The 19,521-nt window shown below is 36.1% G+C and overlaps 1 protein-coding gene across 1 annotated transcript in view; it reads right to left on the bottom strand.

The window, feature by feature from the left end:
- The window catches only part of LOC145666770 (salivary endonuclease-like), a 71,567-nt gene that overhangs the window by 11,564 nt on the left and 40,482 nt on the right, over positions 1–19,521 (bottom strand). The gene's annotated exons all lie outside the window — the stretch shown is intronic.

Below are 19,521 nucleotides of genomic sequence, written 5' to 3'. Positions count from 1 at the left end.
ATAGTTCGTGAGTGAGGCGGATTATGAAAATAGTTCGGTGGGGTTCATCCGAGCAAACGATAAATACAGGATTTATTGGTACATTAAGATGCGAAGCATTTTTATGAAGAGTAATTACAGTCAGTGCATAGCATATTGAAATGAATTTTGAGTGACAGTGAAAGTATAAACGTGTAAGTAGCAGGGTTGGCTGGTTTAAACCAAGGTGGTTTAAACCAAAAAACGAAAACTGTTCGTAAAAGTGTAAGTGTTTGTAAAATCTTGATGAACACACATTTGTGAGTTATCAGTTTTCACTCCCGTACATTATTCGTATTATATTCAGACCTAAATTCCCCATTCATTACTCAAAAAGATTATACTACAAAAGCAACTTTTTTTATATAAGTTTATAAATGTTCGTTTTGTGATTTTTTGTAGCTGTTATTATTGTTGTGTAATTGCAATCAAAGAAAAATCCTAAATATTGTTTTGTTTCAATGTTTACTATTGATAAAATACATCGTACTTTGTGTGTGTTTGGGGGGGGGGTCATACAGACCCCACGAGAGGCATTTAGTGAAATGAGAAGTAACTTTGGTATCTATTTATGTATAAATGAGTCTGAGCCAAAGTGGACTCAAATAATTCGTATCTTTAGTCACTTTTCTAACTGATATGCAAATTAAGTCGTTGTATTTCTTTAATTTGGACCAATAAAAGTCGTTGTTAACTAACTTGAACTAAATTAGTTCTGTAGTACTTTGAAATTGTCCATATGTAATTCTGTATAATGGTTTCACTTGTGCAACTGTTCATCTTTTTGTCCTGAAATAACTCTTGACAGTTATATTAAGAAGCATGGAAGGTCAGTACAACGCATTTTTATCAGGATTTCTTCGTGAGTGAGTCGGCAGACGTATCGCATTTGTGGCCAATTAATCCTGGTTCCGAGTTCAAATGGAGGAAAATTTCTCTCGGATGTAACTCGAGAAGCAGTTTTTATTCCGCTTTAAGCTTATGTGACCCCTTCCAGCATAACCCGGCTGTTACATAATAACATCAAGGCGAAACAAACTTATTTCTGTCCATATGTGATATGAATACAAAGAGCAAATTATTTAAACCAAATAAACCTGGTTTAAACCAAAAAAACCTGGTTTAAACCAAAAAAACCTGGTTTAAACCATAAAAACCGGTTTTTTTGGTTTTTTTAATAAAAACCATGGTTTTTGCCAACCCTGGTAAGTAGGCAAAAGTGCACTTTGAGCAGAACATTCATAGGAACTTTGCATCCCGAACCGTACCTATTACGTACAAATAACATTGGTTTTATTGCGTCCGCAATACTGCATCCTGTGATAAAAATCACTTGTTCTGCTCAAAGTGTATTCGGGAAGGTTCTAGATTACTGGTCCCCCATGTAGATAAGTGGCTGGTAGGTTTCTTTCTGTACTAAAGTTTATGCATTTAACTTATACAGTATTGCCGAGCGAGTGAAGGCGGGTTAGAGCCCCGCAGGGCTCGTTGTTTTCTGTCTTTATTACTGCTCAATGGGAAGGGGGATCAGTAATCTGGAACCTTGCTAGTGTATTCTTACCAGGGTTTGAAAAAGCCCAACCCACTTGGGCCCATATGGGTTTTCTTTTCGGGTTTTTTCAAAATATTTCAGTGTCTTTGGGGTAAAAGTGTTAAAATGTGATTTATATTTCAAGATTGTCATTGTCTCACACAGTCGACGAGAACACTATTCACGGAAAATATTTTCTAAAATACAAAATTGCTTATTTTACTTCAAATAGGCTATAAGCATAATCCATACATTAATTTGTTCTATAACTATCTCAAGCTAAGGTAAGTTTTTTTTTAAAAATTCATTTGGAAAGTTTTTTAAATTCATTCTGAACTTTATAAAGGTGTTATGTTGAATGTTGTATACCTTAACGTGAAAGTCTCTAATTCGCCCAAGAAAAGTCTAAAATTTGATAAAAATCACTTACAATGTGACCACCTTAGTTGTACCAATAATGTACTAGCAAATAGGTCAAGAACCCAAGTGGGTTTTTTTTTTAGGTGGGTCCAACCCGAAAAGACCCACCGGGGTTTTTTCGGGCTGGGCTCACTTGGGCAAACCCTGATTCTTACCGTATTAAATGTGCTCTTAAGTTATTGATTATGCGTATGGTCCTGTTGCTGTCGCGCCTGCGCAGTACGAACACATCCCTGGCTCGATTAAATCGCATTCGTGCTTTTTATTGCCTGCCTAGCACAAGCTGTTCGTGTTTTATCTATGCACTAGTTTTTATGCCATACATCCGCGCTGTTTTACCGTGTGCGTGGGTTTCCTCGGGTTCTCCCGTTTCCTCCTAATTTCTTCATTTCATTCATTTCTCGTCTTCACCGTCTCCTTTAGCCTAACCGGCATAAGCGTGGGACGTAAGACTCCAAAATTTCATTTTTTCTGGCCCCTTTTGAATTAATTTGCAAGTGGCTACTTACTTAGCACATGTTCTGCGAAAAGCAATACATAGCTCTAACCTAATCTGAAAATGTAAGGAATGTGTCAAAATTTGATAGAACCCTCTTCTCGAGTAATGCCATTCGATGATGTTGATGTGATACTTGTCATTTTTAAATTAAGTACAGTTTTAATATTTATTATAATAGTAATGTTATTGTTATGTAGTTTTGGGCGGGTTTGCCCTTACCCCTTCAGTGTATAAACTACGTGTTAAGTCATCAATGTGTATTGTTTCACTTGCTCCTGCTTTTTGAGGTTTTATTTAGAGTGAATATACGCTTCGAGAGGCTAACTTTTTAGTTGTCTTTCGTTAACTTGTTCGTGTTAAAAGAAACTAAATACAAAGGTTAGTTTCGATGTGTATTGATTGATTTTTTTTTTTTTCATTTCTCTCGTTCCACTGAGAATACTCTATCCCAGCTTAATATGTACTTCGAGATATTGCATTTTGTCTTTATTTACAGTGAGTTGTTAGTGGTAGCTTTTTTTAATGAGCATTCATAATTTTAAAGCATTGTGATCGATTGGTGATGTAATGTTATCCGCTGTGTCGATGGTTAGCACCTGGCTTTTACTGTTTCCTGGACCAAAACTAGGAAGAAAAAAAAAGCTATTGCCGATCTGTACAAACCGTGAAGGTAAGTATGAAGTTCAAGTTCCCGTGAAACACCTAACCTAACGAAAATCAGGCTATATTTAGGAAAAAGAGGTATCACTTTTTAGGAAAAAGTCTGGCTCCCCAAAAGCAGAATTTATCCCGGAAAAATAATTAAAAGCATCGCGTTTTCACTATTTGGGTAACTGTTCGAAATGTTATTGATTTTAGTAGGATACCAACTAATTAGTTTTAGCCTATAAGGTTTCACTATAAAAGTAATAAGCTTATGTTGTTATTCTTGTTTTGTGCAAAACAGGACAACCCTTTCATGCATGAATTGTTCTCATTGACATATGGTGATGTTTTTTCTCTTACAAATTGTTCTTGATTACTATATGTAAAACAGAAAATTTTGAAACTTAATATTTTCGTAGCAGATTTTAATCCGGAAGGTTCTAGAACATAGGTCCCTCCATATAGGTTAATAGCTAGATTGGTTCTTTTGTGTACCAAAGTTTCATATTTAATTCACATAGTATTGCCGAGCGAGCGTCAGCGAGTGCAGGAGGGTTACTGCCTCGCAGGGCACGTTGTTTTCTGTCTTTATTACAGTTAGGTGGGATGGGGACCTGTGTTCTACAGCCTTGCCATTTTAATCATTATCTTTGTCCACTTGATTGGACCTCATGAATTTTGGGTAAGATAATCGTTTCTGAATTGTGGCACATAAAGTTTGCAAAATTAGACTAAAAATAAATGGAATAAACGCTATATGGTAGGAAACTTGCCAAAGTGGTTTTGGTATAGTCCGGAGCAAAAACGCTGCAACATGAGCATGTAAGTTGATTGTGAAATTGTGCCTAACAGCGCAGGGAATCAACATTATGTCTAAGTGGCACAAATCACGCCAGAAGACACCTCGGCGTCCTCCCCTGCACATTTATTTTGGAACAAAGGACTAGTCGTTTCACAATAAACTTACATGTTCATGTTGCAGGTTTTTTGCTGCGGACTGTACATGTCATAAGAATTAAAAGTCACATATTCATCAAAATCGTGCATGTAACCACTACTTCGTGCCCTACGCAAATTTCCAGACTCAAGCTTTGGGCTTCTTGGCTATATATTCTTTGTGTTAAGTGTACACTTGAATGGCATGATTTGCTCATGGCAGTTTTTGTGTACAGGTCTACATATTATGATTTTAGTTTGATTTCAGGAACGATGGTCTTTTCGGGGGTGTTCTGAACATACTAATTTTGTCTGCCATAACGTGTTGGAGTCAAGTATGGTGACATCTACTAGAAATCGAACCCGGATTTCACATATATTAGAACATTTGATGAGGTTCATTGGTTGCCACAGGAGCTCCAATTATATTTTTGTAAGGCAAGCAACAAGTTTTGCTAAAACAATCATATCTTCATTAGATGCATGAGATCCACTACATGGGACATGTCTGTTTGATTGATTTCTGTAGATACAAGAACAAGATCTGATATCATGATGTCAGCTTGTTTCAGACGTAACAAAGCAAAAAGAGAAAAAATATCACTTTCTTGTCGCACTCTCCGTAGAAGGTGTTAGAAGATATTCCAGAAGAACTCGACACGCCTCTTTATTGCGTGTTTCAAGCATGCATTCATGACGTCACACCCCTGCTTTCAGAGTTTCATGCTAGGTGACAGAAAAATTCAGATCGTCAGGCCACCCAGGTAACTTCTATTAAAAGACAATGCACTTTGGTTGTGGGTGGGGAGTTCCGACAGAGCACAATTGTAACAAATCAGCAGTGTCCACTCCAGTGGACGTAATGCACGAAAGGGTTAAGCTTTTCTAAGAAGCTACTAGAAGTACTGGAGCTAAGTACTTTGTAATATTGGTAATCATGCTAGAGGCATTGGACATGTGCATCCACCCATGTTTTGAGTGGAATTTGAACGTGTTGTTTAATGGGTTCCGTGATAGCTGCTTTCTTCATCTCCAAATCAGCCAGTTCCACTGTGCAAGAGAAGCCGTCAATACGAAAAAATGTCTATAGTATGTTGAAAGTTTGATGAAGCATGTTTTGTAGGTGGTGATTCGTTTGGTGAAAATCATACGTGGTGCAGTGCTTGATTATTGGCATTTCAACTTCTTTTTCATGTTCATGCTTTTAACATTTATGGATAGATGAACTCGAATATATTAACAAGTTATTCTCCGTCAAGTGAACCAAATTTGTGAGAATTTTAGATATGATCCGTTCTAATTTTATTCCTAATTTGTTCGGTGCAGGACTGTAGGTGTGTAGCATTTATAGAGATGATGTAATTTAAAAACAAATATACAAGTAAAGTCATCAAAGTGTATGTGACATTCGTAATAAGGCAGATTTAACGTAATGCAAAGTATGTGCTCGTGACTACGAAACTGCATAAGGAAGGCATGGTAAACTAGTAGTATGTGAAAACAGAGTACTAAGTCATGATACGTAATAATTTCTTGTTATATTTGGTATATATTTTTAAAATGGCTAATCTTCCGCAGATAGAGACTCGGATTAGACCTGCATAAACGTGTTTTCGATATTATATTACTATTTGTTTGTTATTTTAATATACCTTACCTGAAATTAGCCCTTTTACATTTTGGTCGTTCACTCTTCACAGTTAATCGCAAATATTTTTTTTTTTTTCTTTTCTCTTCACTACATATCCATTTGTATTGTATTACTGCGCAAAATTACCATCTTCAAACTGTTAAATGTTGCAAACTATGCACTATTCTGAAATAATGAAAACAGTGAATCATTGCCTCCTCAGTTTTCTAAGTCAGCACTATAAACAATAGTATTTTGTATATCTACTTGTAGAGAGAGAGTTTCGGGCGGAGTATCCTATGGAGTACATGTCCTTAGGACATCAAAAATTACAAAACGCACGAAAATACTTCATTCCTATACTAGGTTACCACACAAGGAGATAATTATATACATGTAATATAAACTTTCCTTGGCAGGAAATGCGCGCTTTTACCTTAGAAAGTGATTCTTAGGGGAGGAGTTGCATTGTGTGTAGATTGACAAGCAAGGCTGAGTACAACCTACAGGGTTTTCATATATGGTATAAAAACTGCAGTGCCTAAACCACGAATTAACTTAAAAACAGAAACCGACTCTTGCTAGGTGATCATTAAAAATACGAATGCTATGTAACCGACTCAGAAAAGGATCCCACACGGAAACTAGTGGTTGCATTTGCAGGGAGCAAGCGCGTCAGCGATGGTGTGTACACATAAACTAGGATAGTGGGAAAACACTTAATAAGACATACAAAATTTGCGATACTTGTATGATCACTTTGTACACTGCCTTCACGTAGCACTTCACTCCATTGTGTCTTTCTTATGGAGGATTGTGTAGTACGGACACATTCCATTCCGTACTTCTCCCTTGCTATGTGTGTAAGAGGTAAAATCTCGATACAAACGTATTGTGAAATCGAAGTAACATATTTCTTCCGTGGATTTTACAAATTTATACTCCCATAAAACGGGATGCACTCAACATTTTTCTCCATTCCACTACATTTGGTTCAGATGCAACGAGGGTAGAATAAAAACATGATTTTTTTAAAAAAGAAAAAAAATCATTTTTGTTGTTTTTTTTTATTTAAATCGATTTTAAAAATTCAGATCACATATTTTTCCTTGTCTAGTCCGTCTCACAAACTAAACAAAAAACCACAAGGAATTCGAATTAAATGTTAATTACAAGAGAAGGGGGTAACTAGGCTGAGGCAACCAAATCCCGGAACCAAGGGGGCCCGGCCGGCTCTGACCTAAATAAACCGAAAATGTAAATACAAAATTGAGTCCGTTAGAAAAATATTTTTGAAGAAATTAATATATATAAATCTGTTGTGGCATTTGTAGGAATGGGGATGGATATTTTATTCCCATATGTTATTGTTCTCACTGCTTGAAACGTGATGTCGGTGTTCTTCGATAAAGACTGTCCCGCGACAACATTTGAATAGTTATGTTGCCCAATAATCGACCAGCAAGGCATTACTTGACTTGGAGCCATATAACTCCTTTCTAGAGGTCTAAGAGCGGAGATAATTATAAATAAATAAAAATTGTAATTGTATGCCCTACATGTTAAAGGTTCTGGAAAGGGGGCTTGAGGAGCCTCTTTACATCCTTGGTTAATTATGCCATTTAAGTGCAAACTATCAAATGAACCGTACACATATGACGTAACGCTATTTTTGACCAATTTTTTACCCCCTCCATTGTCACACCACGTAACGTAACATCGTTTGATTTTTGTTTTTTCACCAATTTTGCTTAATTTAGGGGTTATTAATGGTAGAACTTTTTATTACAAAATACTTTTATTCTGAATATATACATATTAGTGATTTTTCGCCAGCTAATCGAAGTATTAGAAAATGATATTATCGTCACAATATTTTAACTCCATAAGGTTCTTTAATTAATCAATCTTAATTCTTCGAAATTGCATACTGTCGTTCTAAGGAAAAAGCACTCATCCTTTTAAGTCAGCGATGATCGGCTAGGAAGAAATACTGCCTGAAGACACAGGTGAATCAAGATTTAAAGAATTGACATCTTTCTTTTATTATTATTATTATTTCTAAATACGGGATCCAGAATGCTTCGAGTATTTGAAGTTCACCAGTGTCGACAAAGAAGTTCTCTTCCTCGTCGACCACAGATTCGAAGGGGCTGAACACGTGAAGAAAGAGGAACGTCTCGTTTGTGAACAAGTTTTCGAGCATCTTCTTTGGACTTTCCATTTCAGTTTACGAATTGGGTTTTTAATACCTTATTTTGTTCTGCAAATCGTGGATCATTCCATCGCGGAAAGTATTATTTAACGAAAAATAGTTTATTCTGTTTCACATGCAAAACCCCTTACAAGAATAGAGTGGGCACTGATTCAAATCTAAAGTTTTCGATAATATTCTCAGAAATAGCGATACGAGTGGGAAATCGAGGGCATTTTCAAGCGGTGGTTACGATCACTAACAACTAACTCCAGAGAAGCGTGTGCCGTAAATACACTGCTGCGATAGCCACAAAAAGGAGTTTTATTGTAATATACGCAAGGTTTGTCCGTCACCAGTCATGCTGGTGTCTAGTAGCGTCTCCGAATCCCTTCTGCATGAGTCGTTTTATATAGGATATATGTTTGGAATTTCCCTAAACAGTAGGAATATTTACTTTCTTATTTATAAAAAAAAGAACTAAATGCAATTATTAGCTTAAATGATTGCATATAAACCTGAGAATAAAATTGGAAATTACAGCAAAAAGACATGCGTTACGTAACGAAGACGTAAATTCTCTCCTCCCCCTTTGCCGCGTTACGTAATATGTTGACGACCCCTAAAACTAAAACTACAGGAGTGGAACACAAAGCAAGTGAGGACCAAACTATATTATTTTCTTCCGGTGGATGACGATTTTCAGGAAAGTTACGAATTTGTGTCAAGAAGCGAAGAAATCAGGACTTTACCTATGCTCGTTCAAAACGGGATTTCATGCCTTGTTCTATACAGTTGTGTCTCAGTTTGTTTGCACCTCGCCTCCCACATGCATCTGTTTTCATTGATGTTACGAAAGCTTTTGTGTAGATTTGCTAATGGTTGGCCATGAAAAAGACTGTATGGATTTCATTCATTCGTATTTCAAGTGGAAAAGGATATCGAGCCAAATGTAAATCCTGTGGTACAGAATTACACGGTATAGTTGCAAGACTCAAGAAACACGAAAGCTCCTGTAAGGGTCAGGAAAGGTGACCTGAAATTCCTAAAAAAGAAGAAAAAGAAAAGACTTGATGTGAACCAGAAAGTGTTATTTTGTATTAAGTTTTGCAAAATTCGTACTAGTTAATACCAGGGTTGCCTGGTTTAAACCAAGGTTCAAAAAAACCAACTGGTTTAAACCAAAAACGAAAAATGTTCGTAAAAGTATACGTGTTCGTAAAATATTGAACACACATTTGTGGGTTACCACGTTTCTCTCGTATTAAATTCAGACCTAAATTCCCCATTCATAACTCAGAGATTATACTACGAAGCATTTTTTTTTTATTTTATGAATATTTCTTTTGTGATTTTTTATATAGTTTATTATTATTGTCTTGCAATTGCAATCAAAGAAAAAATTCTAAATATTGTTTCATTTTAATGTTTACTATTGATAAAATATATTGAAATGGCATACTTTTTCGGGGGGTCGTACAAACCCCACGAGAGTCATTTGTTGAAATCAGAAGTATTTTGGTCTCTGTTTATGCATAAATGAGTCAGAGCCAAAGTGGACTCTTAATAATTCGTATCTTTATTCACTTTTCCTACCGATACGCAAATTAAATCGTTGTATTTCTTTAACTTGGACTAATAAAAGTCGTAATGATCTAACTTGGACTAAATTAGTTCTTCTGTACTCTGTAGTATTTTGAAATTGTCCATATGTAATTCTGTATAACGGTTTCACTTGTGCAACTGTTTATCTTTTTGTCCTGAAATGACTCTTGATAGTTACATTAACAAGTATGTAAGGATCAGTACAACGTATTCTTATCAGGAGTCCTTCGTGTGTGAGTCGGCAGACGTATCGCATTTGTGGCCAATTAATCCCGGTTTCTAGTTCAAATGGAGAACAATTTCTCTCGTATGTAAGCCGAGAAGCAGTTCGGATTTCGCTTTAAACTTATGTGACCCCTTCCAGCATAACCCAGTTGTTGCATAATAATACCAAAGCGAAACAAACTTATTTCTGTCCATATGTGATATAAATACATAGAGCAAATTATTAAAAAAAAAAAAAAAAAAAAAAAAAAAAAAAAAAAAAAAGTTTTAAACGAAATAAAACTGTTTTTTTAAGTACACTATCTTTTTTTGCTAACCCTGGTTACTACAAATTGAAACAGTAAGTTTAGGTATAGTAAAGGGTTGTTGTATGCTTGAAAGTAACGGAATGTAACTTCGCTTAACAAGTAAAAGTAAGTTAGACCTAATGAGTACGATTACATACGTAGTATGAAAGTAACAGTTTCGTGGCTTTCGATAAATAGATAATAGCACCTAATGAGCAAATAACAGCATAAATGTTAGGAGGTTTTTTGTACGTAAAAAGTACCAGTTTCATTTATGGGCATAAACTTATCAAACGTTTAACATTATATAGTACTAATACGAATATTGTTAACATTAGGCAGTATAATTATGTAAAGCATGTACAGGGTGTTTGAAAAAGAACTCCCTAGTTTAAGTATAAATTTAATTGGGAAATGAATGAAAACTTACATCAATGAGTACATATCATGAAAGAGAATTCCTTCAAATTTTGTTTAATGTTGGTAGACTTCAACGTGGCCCTGCACACGTCGAGACGATATTTCACTTGAAAGACTTTAGCCAATGACGGATAGTTTTTGCTCTAGGTGGTTCACCACCATACTGACGTCTAAAATTACGTTGAATTGTTATAACTGACTCAGTTTTCACAAGCCAAATAACACAGTGCGCTTTCTGTTGCGGAGTACACATTGTTGTTGAGTTGCTCTGCACTGCACGCCTGCCTGGACTGAACTGAGGAAAAAACAGCACCGGTGCCGTTTCAAGGTCAAGCAGACCTGCCAATTGCAGGGGAGCCAAACTTGGAGAGTTGGTAAATCAAACACCACAAACTAAAATAGCTTTTTTCACTTTGTACGGATTCTAGGACACATTAAAAGTAGGGAATTCTTTTTCAAACACCCTGCATAACAACATAATAGTAGCAATGGATTCAAAAGTAAGTGGCTATGTACCGCAGCCTAAAAGAGTTGAGTTGATTTTAACGTCCTATTCAGCAATGAGGTTATATGAGGCATAGACCTACTGATTAACGTGGAATCCGAACTACTTGAGCTCCCGCCGGGAATCGAACCCGGGTCTCCCACACCCGCAGCGTAAAAGAAATTTGTGTACTCTGTACCTAACATGTACTCGTTGAAAAAAATATAAATATATGAAATTTTATAATGCATTTTTTGTACAGACGTTTTGAATTAATTACAAAATATATTGTAATTGCGGATTTAGACCAGGCATTTTTTGAAGCCTAAGACATAAGTTGACTATCTGAACTCCAACTGGTTACTATTCAACTACTGTAAAATATACTTTATCTTTGTATTTTTTACATATTTTATCTTTGTTTCTTATGATATGATAATTTATTACCGTCCATCATCGAAATAATAGAAACGGGATTTCAGTTATTTTACTTTAAATTAATTCATTGCAGAATTTGATTTAAATCAACGATTTTTATTTAAAAAACAAGTGATTTAAATCATTCCACCATGGATGCAACTCCATTCTTATTAGTTTCTGCTGTGTATTTTTATATTTTCTTCTATTATTGCAGCGGGTTATGCTGTATTGCCTGTACCTAATATCGCATCAATACGCGAACTCGCATTCCAGAATTTAGCTTCGTTTTTCTCCCTAATAAATCACCCCGCAATGGTGACCTTTAGTACATTTTTTGTTACTGTCATGCTAACATTGTTTGATTCTGTTGATTTCCGTGATTTTTTTTTTTAATTTCGTGTCCGTCATCTGCGACAGGTGAACCTTAAAATGTACAGAAAAAGTATATAATGCTTTTTTGTTTACTATCTTAGTTTGATACCTACATCTCAATCTTTATGCGGGTTAGATAGACTGATGATTTTTAAAAAATGGAGAGATTCATCTCAATTGTGAGGAAAATTACAGCATCCTTGAAGTTAGGAAACTTTATGAAATTTTAACACACCTATCTGGATTAAACACAAACGAACTATTTGCTGAGCAAAACAATATATACACATTTTAACCCTTATCCGGGCAACCGGGGCCTCCCAGGCCCAGTAGCTTATTATTATTATTATTATTTTTTATTTCTCAATAACCATAAATATTTCGATGACATAGAATAATTCAGAATTTTATCTTTAGTCGAAGTTAACGTAATGAACATATCGAGTTGGTAAAGCTAATAGAGTTGGTAAGGCCCCAGTTGCCGTCTACATTACAAAATAGCTTGCCCGAATAAGGGTTGAAAAACTACATACGTGTGATAGTTCCTCCAATTAACACTTTGGCTCATCAGGCACTACAATATAAAGCAAAGCTTCTACTTATGATAAATATTAACAGTCAGGCCATGCGCCCCTTCGATCAAAATAATTTTCCGCCATCCCCCGAAAACGACCAATATTAGAGTTGAATCCATAGTGTTTGCAGTCGCTGAGATGAATAGTGACAGTTTTTAATCCAATTCAACTTCAAGGTAATTCTCCAGGGAGGGGTCTAAATTTTAAAAGTAATCGAAGACGACAAATATTAGTGTTGAATTCACCGTTTTCGAGGTCGTTGAGTTAAACGGTATCAGTTTTCATGATGTTCAAGTTCATTCTCCCTTCTTTGGATGAGGGTTTGAGAGAATGACTTTTTGAAAGTAATCAGATAAGCTAGCTAATTAGTAACTACTGTAATTAGGGTGAATTAATCACACTAACGTGTTTTCTCGCGGTTGTGCGGGACTCTGCGGGTTGTAGTTTTAAGTATTACTTTATTGTAAATCTTAAAAAAAAAAAAAAAAATCTGAGGGCCGCGGTGGCTCAGTGGTAGAGCATTCATCTTTGGTGCATGGGACCCTTGATTCGGTCCCAGCTCGCGCCAAGTGAATTTTTGTGGTGGACAAACACCGTGTACGAGGGCTTTCTCGTGGTTTTCCCGTTTCCTTCCACTTTCTTCATTCCACCATTTCGTTCATCCTCAACATCGCCGTTTCCTTTAGCCTCGCCGACATAATCGTGGGACGTAAAACACAAGATTTCATTTCATTTCGTTTAAAAAGTCCAAAATTCTGCCGCCCCGTGCTCCAGCACAGAATATCACTTACCTAAATACAGGCCTGATGTTGGTGTGGCTCCGATGCTGAAAAGGAGCATAGAAAAATGGAAGGACAGGGGGAGAACTGAGATATCGAAGAAGATAGTGTTAGTTGTTGAAATTTTCACACGTATGTAGTTTTTTAAATGTGAATATATTGTTTTACTGAGCAAATTGTTTGTGTTTAATTATATACCAAACAAAGAATCTATCTGAAGATAAATAACGTTCTCATACAGATACAGCCATGAAACTTATCATTAGTTTCTCACAAATTTCATGTTTAACCCTCCATAGCACGCGTGGTCAATTGTAACATCAAAGCACGCGCGCGGAATCTTACTTCGCAATATTTATTTATCTTATTTTAATGTGTATTTTGTTTTGAAACTATATTAATTTTTTAAAAATATTTTCCTTGCAATGTTTCTGGCAATTGCCCACGTATATTTTACAGCACAAATTCCCTTAACAGTTCTAAAATTTCTCTATCGTGCTACGGCGGGTTAAAGATGACTTTTAATATTTCAAAACACCCCTTTTTAGAATATTTGCAAAAGAAATTATTTTTATTGCTCCATTGTAAAGGGTTCAACATGGCAGATAGCACAATGGCCACTAAAGGCATCATGCTCGAGAAAAAAAAAAAGCTGTAACATCACTGCTTCCCCAACATACATTAAACAGCGCTTTATCCTCTTAAACACCAATTATTGTTTTACGCAAAAATTATTTTTCCTATTAAAAAATAAAACTATTGCATTATTACTACAAACTATAGAAAGCATTGCTTTAGCGAAAAGCTAGTAAAAAATGGTTACAACTCCGTTCATAAACCAGGTACTTTTTTTTTTCTTTTTAATGTTCCTTAGATCTCATTCAGGGAAATTATAGGTCCTTCCAGTTGGTGTCATTTGATGTAGTCTTGTGATGGTCTCTCTTCTGACAATGAGAATGTCTGGCTTGGCAGGAAACAAAATGATAAGAAGATGGCCCAAATGGATGCAAGAAGTCGTTTTCGCAACTTGAACAAATTTCATCCACTAGTGGCATTATGTTCAATGTGTATGATTTTTATTAATAACATCCGAGATGTAAGATAAGATTTGATTAAATATTTCCTTATCTAAGTCTTGCTAATGCTGTAAGCGAGAATTTCGATGTATTCTGTAACAATCTATAAAAATTTTGAGGAACATAAGTGAGTACGTTTTGAGTTTATTTTACAAGATCGATTTTATTTGATTTATTTCATGTCTGAAGGATCTGTAGTTTGGGCTAAAAAGAACGATGAGAAATGAAACTTTTGTTTAAGAACTGGACAGCATTTAATAACTTGATATGTTGAATACATTTCATATTGTTTACATGAATGCAAGTGGCAAACTAATGTAATGATTTTATATTGCACAGATAATTCTTTTACTATGTACTATTTGGTTGGTGGTTCTGAACCTATTATTTTCAGCACCTAGGATTAGATACACACTTACAGCTTAACATTCCAACCGGGAATGAGCCCGGACCTCCGGCTCCCAAGTTGCATACACTAACCATAGTAGCCACAAGGGGCTGGACTTCTAGTAATGGCAACGCTGCTATTCATATACTCGGGAACAAAGCAATCCATTATAATTCTTACCAGCGGTAGGTTAGATGCCGACCCACCTTCAGAACACATGAACTCGCCTGCTTTCTCCATGCGCGCAGTTAGAAGGCAGTTTCTGAGTCAGTGCTTGCGGAATACAGTCGTGTTTACGAAGCAAGATCAGAAGAGCTGTTTGAAAATTGAATGCGCTAGAAGTAGGAATGCAAAACAGTGCTACGAAGTATTGCAAGATGTTTGCAGTGCAAGTGCATTACCTTACCGTTTAAGGTAAGTCAAAGCCTTTAATGACGGACGACAAAATGTCACAGACATGCCTCGCTCCGGCCGAACGCGTTAGTGCTAGCGGCTCGGAACGCCACGATACTTCAATTGGCCAACGATACAGGACTATCGCATTCGACTGTGCTGAAAATTCTGAAGAAGAATCTGGGATTGCATAAAATCGCCTTAAGGTGGGTTCCACATGACCTGACTGAATAACACAAGTGACTGCGATATGATGCCGCTCGAACACACTTGGAGCGGTATCAACGTGAAGGTAAGGCTTTCTTAAGGCGGATCATTTGCTATTGATGAGACCTGGGCCAGAGCGTATGAAGCACAGCTGAAACGGCAATCAAATGAGTCACCGAGAAAAACAGCAGTTCTTAATACCCCAACCAATGTGAAAGCTATTCTCATCATTGCTTACGACTGGGATAGTGTAATCATAAAACATACCGTCCCCCAAGGACACACCGTTAGTGCAGAGTACTACTGCAATTTTTTGCAAAACAATCTGCGAGCAGCTGTAAGACAAAAACGACGCCACTTCCTGACGAACCCACCCATCATTCTGCATGACAATGCAAGGGCACATTCAGCAGGTGGAGTCACTGATTTGTTGCATCGTTGGAGCCTGAAAGTGCTGTATCACTCCCGTATTCTCTAGATTTAAGTCCCTGCGAGTATGACCTCTTTCCGAAGATGAAGGAACCACTTCGTGGGACAGGCTTCCGTACAGTTGATGATCTGCTCCGGGCGACCGATTACTCTATCCGCACTACCCAGAGATTAGGCTCTGCCAGCGGCTTCCACATCGCTGGGAACTCGTGATTCACAATGCTGGTGATTACATCGAGGGCCTGTAAAACTTCGAACCTTGTAAGTACTCTACTTCCCAAGATATACCGTTGTCGCTATTACTAAAAATCCAACTCTTGTATATATGAAAGATACCAGCTTAGATGCACATAATAAAAAGTTATTGGTTCATATTTTGTGTAAGTTGGCAACTTTTTAATGTAACCGATGTGGCGAACATAAACAGGTTTCACTACATTATCAAATGGAAACGACTTGACTGCTTCTAGTTTCTGAACACAGTGTGGTCTTCAGTCATAGAAAGTTCAGTGGCGGCTCTTGAATGAAGTCCTAGGTAAAAAGTTGTTTTTTGTCGCTACAAGTTGAAGAAAATAAACTTCATATGGCTTCACAAAGCTGTATACACTATGTGCAAGAACTAGTGCATTAGAGAAGATTTCTCCTTGAGCTTGTATTGATAAAATTTAGTTTCTTACTTTTGTGATAACTCAAGAGCCGCCACTGAGAAACTTGAATAAATTTGCCAAATTCCACGCAAGGTAATCGAGGTACGGAATAAACTTTTCATTCTTTCAAACCAGTATATCCATTTCCTTATACACCCAAACGCTAAACAGCCCTCCTTGGTGTCCTAGTGCGCTTTTGAGTTCCGAATTCTATTCCTGATGGAAGCGCGTTGAAATTTGAACGCAACGTATTCTACCTTAAACTGTAGGTGTACGTCTCAATCTCCGTGCTAAAAGAAGACACAAAACTTGAATAACTAAATAAACACTGAATACCAGACAAGCATGAACTTAAACCACTAGAATAGAGACATGGAAAAACCTTGAAGTAATCTTTATCTGCTACTGAATAGAAAATAGTCATAAATGGTGGTAATGGTATTATCTTTATATATAAATCATATTTTAACATTTTCGGCTTAAAAGCTTGAGATAATCCAAATAAAAAATTAAACTAAAGAAACGATTAAACACACATAGGCCCAGGTGGGTTTTTCAAAAAGAAAAACCCGAGTTTCTCAAAATCTGTTGAGTGCAATGCCAAACTGTTCTGTGGTCGTTTGTGGAAGTCGCTCCTTTTTCTCTTAGTTTCAAAGTAAATGGACGACCATTTTCGCCTTCGGAACCCCTCATAAATATCTAGAGAGTGGGTCATTTATCTTCAAACGACTTTGTAACGTTTAAACTAATTGATAAAAGACAATGAAATTTTATACTATGCAAATATCGATAGGGAGATATTGACATGCTCTGCAATACCAGTAAATTAAGAGTGTTGGCAACCCAATATAAACTTACAGTTGATATTACATGTTACAAAATATGGTGGTACTTGCTCACTTCTAGTACGTAGGATCTCTAGTTAGATTGCATCTCACACCAAGTAGGCTTTACTAGTGGTATTCAAATAACATGTGCATGGGTTTTTCTCAGAGTCCTTCCGTTTTCTACCACTTCCTTCATTTCACCATGTCGTTCATTATCGTCATCACGTCTCCATTAGCCTCGAAACATAATCGTGGGAGTTAAATTAGAAAAAAAAAAAAAACTATTCAATACAGTGAACATGTGATGGAAACAATGGAATCTCAAAGCAGAAATGGAAAGTAAGTTTCTTACCAGGAAATAGTAAGAACATAACATTCACTAATATAAGCACTTTCGTTTGATTACTTCATCGGATACGGAGGGGCGGGGGGTAATCACGGGAAAACATAAAAGAAAAATTTAAGTACATTGTGGCTTATGCAATGTCATGCTGGACGACATGTTCGAATACTCATGATTATGTTACCAGGCTGAAAATGGATAAAGTTCAGTGGATGAAGGTGAAACTAATGGAACGGGTGAAACAGTAAGTGTGCAGGAGAGCGAAGGAATAATAAATGAAGAAGGAAGATAATTTCTTGGCATAATGCGATTTTGAACAACGCGCTGTTTTTATTATTTTATATATTTTTGAATTGGTAGAAAGGTTTTCCAGGTCCAATATTTAACAATAAAAGAAGTAAATAGCACGTATGCATGTATATTGGTTTATTTGGAGTTTAGTGTCCCGTTCAACACTGGGGCTATATGAGGCGTGAGCCTATAGTTTAACATGGAATCTAAACGAGCTCCCACCGAGAATCGAATCTGTCTCTCCCACAGCCAAGTCGTATATGCTAATCACTTAGCCATGCTAATATAGAGTTCAAATATATATATATATAACTATACAGTGTGCGAATTATGTTGTTGATATGTTGGGGAAGAAATGAGACTCAACTGGTCACTGAGGTCTGAAGGCGCAATAATTGAAAATGAGATAATTACGCCCTTCCCCCAACACAAATATCATTATCTGACAATAGTAATATATATATATATATATATATATATATATATATATATATATATATATATATATATGTGTGTGTGTGTGTGTGTGTGTGTGTGTGTATAAGGCTTGAAAAATCCACTCGCCGGTGGCGAATTACATTTACCGAGTAAAGCCCGATCAATCAAAAATAAATAGCAATATCACTTTTTTTATTTGCAAGAGACATGCCAATAAAGAAAACAAAAAAATATATTGATATGTTTAGTCTGTCTCAAAGTGATTCTTGTTTATTTGTATAAACACTGTAACTGTAAAATGGTCTGGCTAGTAGTCCTTTACAAGCAAGATTTTTCAAGCCCTATATATTAAATGAATAAACTAGTAAAAACAGTAGAGAGGATCACGCGAAATATCTCCAAGTATGGAATATGGATAGCCTCCGTTACCCGTTAAGATGTTAATGAATTGATTCCATTAACGAGATTGCTCTATGTATCTGTTGCTAAAACAATTCAAAAATTTGCTTACATTTATGGGATATAGGCTAGTCGTTAATATATCAATTAGTTTAGTAGGCACCGTTAAAGTCGTTATCCGTTAATATGTTAGCGGAAGGACTCTATTAAGAAACTCGATCGAGATAATAGTTCAAGTTGTTACAAAAAGAATTCAAACATCACCCCCATATGTAGAATATGGGCTATAGATAGCCACTCTTAGAGTCGCCGTTAAAACGTTAACGAATTGCCTTCATTAATGAACTCGATCGAGGCAAGTGTTTTGTTATCTGTTGTAAAAACATAATTAAAAACTTCGCTTACATGTTCGCTAGTTTACATATAGCTATTGTGAGTCGCCGTTATCCATTAACAGATTGAATCCATTAACAAACTTGCCGATATAATTGTTCTATCTGCCTATTACAAAAAACAGAATTTAAAAATTTGGTTTTAAATATATATATATATATATATATATATATATATATATATATATATATATATATATAGATATATATATAGATATATATATATGGGATATTGGCTACAGATAGCCACGGATGAAGTCGCCGTTATCCGTTAATACTTTCACGGATTGACTCCATTAACAAACTTGCCAGAGATAATCGCCTAGCTATCTATTACCAAATAATAATAATAAATAAATAAAAATTAGATTCAATATCAGGTCATCTCTTCCATATAAATATCCTCGACATTCTTCCCGCAGACTCTTTCATGTTAGAATGAAGTGAAAATACGCGTTATCATCCCTGGTCTATAATTTTCTACATAACCATTCACTCCATTCCCCAAACGCCCATACTTTGCTAAACACCTCCCTGGTCTATAATTTTCTACCTAACCATTCACTCCATTCCCCAAACGCTTCTTTTTATCTTTGTCAATTAGTTTTTGCTTTTAACTTTTTATTTTTTTTTTTCGTACATACCTTTCAT

The sequence above is a fragment of the Thermobia domestica genome, chromosome 12 (genome assembly GCF_964235325.1).
Source record: "Thermobia domestica chromosome 12, izTheDome1.hap1.1, whole genome shotgun sequence".
NCBI classification, from domain to species: Eukaryota; Metazoa; Arthropoda; class Insecta; order Zygentoma; family Lepismatidae; genus Thermobia; species Thermobia domestica.
Note: the sequence above shows the minus strand (reverse complement) of the source record. Positions and strands in the feature narration are given on the sequence as shown.